At 44.0% G+C, this 2,198-nt stretch overlaps 1 non-coding gene across 1 annotated transcript; it reads right to left on the reverse strand.

The window, feature by feature from the left end:
* Window positions 1-1,906: 1,906 nt before the first annotated feature.
* On the reverse strand, window positions 1,907-1,978 carry TRNAA-UGC (transfer RNA alanine (anticodon UGC)). Its single transcript has one exon. It is a non-coding gene; the product is annotated as a tRNA-Ala (tRNA).
* Window positions 1,979-2,198: the final 220 nt, after the last annotated feature.

Genomic DNA, 2,198 nt, shown 5'->3' on the forward strand with positions numbered 1-2,198 from the left:
CCTTTTTAACTGGAGGATTTATGATTATTATGGGATTTTATTGTGGGGAAACCTTTTGTGAACCACCATGAGCCATTTGGGGAAGTAAATTCCAAAAGAAAGAGGTCCCAGGGCTCAGCCTTTTGTGAGCTCCCTGTCATCTACCCTAGAAAGGGGCCCTGCTCCTTAAACCTTTTGGGGAGGGGAGGATAGATAACAGAAGCTTGATAGTGAGCAAAAAACACTTTGTGTATGCTCAGATACACTTCATTGAACATCATACCTGCGACAGACCACCTGGATGGTAACCCTCTCAAAAAGTTCCTTGACTAGCAAGACAATTACGCAGTAGAGCAACAGTTAGATACAGCAGAGTCAATCAAGACCCGTCTTATATACAATTTTCTTACAGGAAAAGCACATTCCACCCTCGTTCCCACACGCAGGAAGGATTACATTATTTATAACTTTTAGATGTCCCAACCTCATTCATATTCAAACAGTTCAATTCTTTGAACTTACAAACCTTCCTTGCTGCTTCCTGTGATTATTCAAGCATTATGTACTCCCTTGTACACATTCAATATATTACTACTGATGACTACATATTTTTCATTTGCTCACGCATTAATCATTCATTCTAGTTCTATTTCTGATTATCAATAGATCTCTACTTATACGTCCATCATAGTTTCCCTAACTATGTCGGCATCTTTTCTGTTTAGCAAGGCCCATTGGTCCCAAGGCCCATCACTCTTCAGCAAGTCTCTTTTTAGATGAATTTTTAAATGGGGCTTGTGCAAAAGAATACCCTGTCGGGAGTCATCCGGCAAGTCCACATTGTCTCCTTCTCTGTTGCCCTTAGTAGTATGCATGTCTGTACAGAGTGAGCCAAGGCAATCAGCCAGATGGACATTCAAGAAACAACAAAACAGGAGTTTGGTTGCAGAATCGACCAGAAGTCTAAGAAGCAGAACTGCAGCAAAAGTTAAGTGTTAACTTTGAAAGGCAGTGTGGTGTAGTGGTTAAGAGCAGCAGCCTCTAATCTGGAGAACTGGCCTGGACTCAACCATATTTCTGGAGGAAGACCTCCATTTTGCAGGCCCTGCAGAACCCTAACCCTAACCCTGCAGACCCTTGTAAGTTCTGTCCCTCAGCTCTCCCAGGAGCTCATTCCAACAGGTCTAGGGCAGGACTGAAAATATAAATGTAAATGTTCTGATGGTCTACATGTCAGTTTTTCCAACTAGGTGGCTTCCTGGAGCTATTTCAGGTTGAAGAAAAGGTACTGGGAGGAAGGGCTGAAACCATCTTGTTGCATGAAACCACCTTGTTGCTTTAGGATGCTTAGGGCTGATCCTGCATTGAGCAGGGGGTTGGAATAGATGGCCTGTATGGCCCCTTCCAACTCTATGATTCTAGGATTCTATGATTCATGTCGTGGTTGTAATATGAACTGAGCTCTCAGCAGGGAATTCCAGGTCCACATCTGACCCAAATTCCTAGTGTCCACCACATGAACTTTCTAAATGCAATGTCTACCTTCCTTTTCTTGCCGTGGTCACTAGAATGGGTGCATTTTTAAAGCCTCTTTGGGCTAGGATAAGAGGGATGGGGAAGAGCCCAGTACACATGTGCATGGGATCAGGGTTAATGTAGTAAGCTGAAGTCAGGATGCCCACAGAGTTCTGCAGGCTCATTGGAGAGATAAGGGACATTGCAAGACTCACCACCAGCCCTGAAACTGCAAACTGGAGGAAGGCCAGCTTGGCAGTTCCTGGCTAGAAAATTCATGAATTGCAGTAAACACATGAAGTTTCCTTATACTCTGGTCCATCAGGGTCAGGTCTGTCTGCTCAGTCAGGCAGTTCTCCAGGGTCTCAGGCAGAGGGTCTTTCACATCACCTACAGCCTAGTCCTTTTTAAACGGAGGCACTGGGGATTGAACCCAGGACCTTCTGCATGCAAAGCAGATCCTCTACCACTGAGCCACAGCTCTCAAAATCCCAATGCCTGAGAAATTTTTGTACTACCTGCAATCAAAGCAGGAAATTTTTGTACTACCTGGAATAATCAAAGCAAGCAGAAATGATGCAGAGAAATGGATACATTCCTGCATATTTTTCATTAACTTCATTTATATCCCCACCTTTTCTCCCCAACGGAAACCCAAAGCAGCGTGGGTCATTCTCCTCTCCATTTTATCCTCATAATTGTGC

The sequence above is a fragment of the Paroedura picta genome, chromosome 13 (genome assembly GCF_049243985.1).
Source record: "Paroedura picta isolate Pp20150507F chromosome 13, Ppicta_v3.0, whole genome shotgun sequence".
Taxonomy (NCBI): domain Eukaryota; kingdom Metazoa; phylum Chordata; class Lepidosauria; order Squamata; family Gekkonidae; genus Paroedura; species Paroedura picta.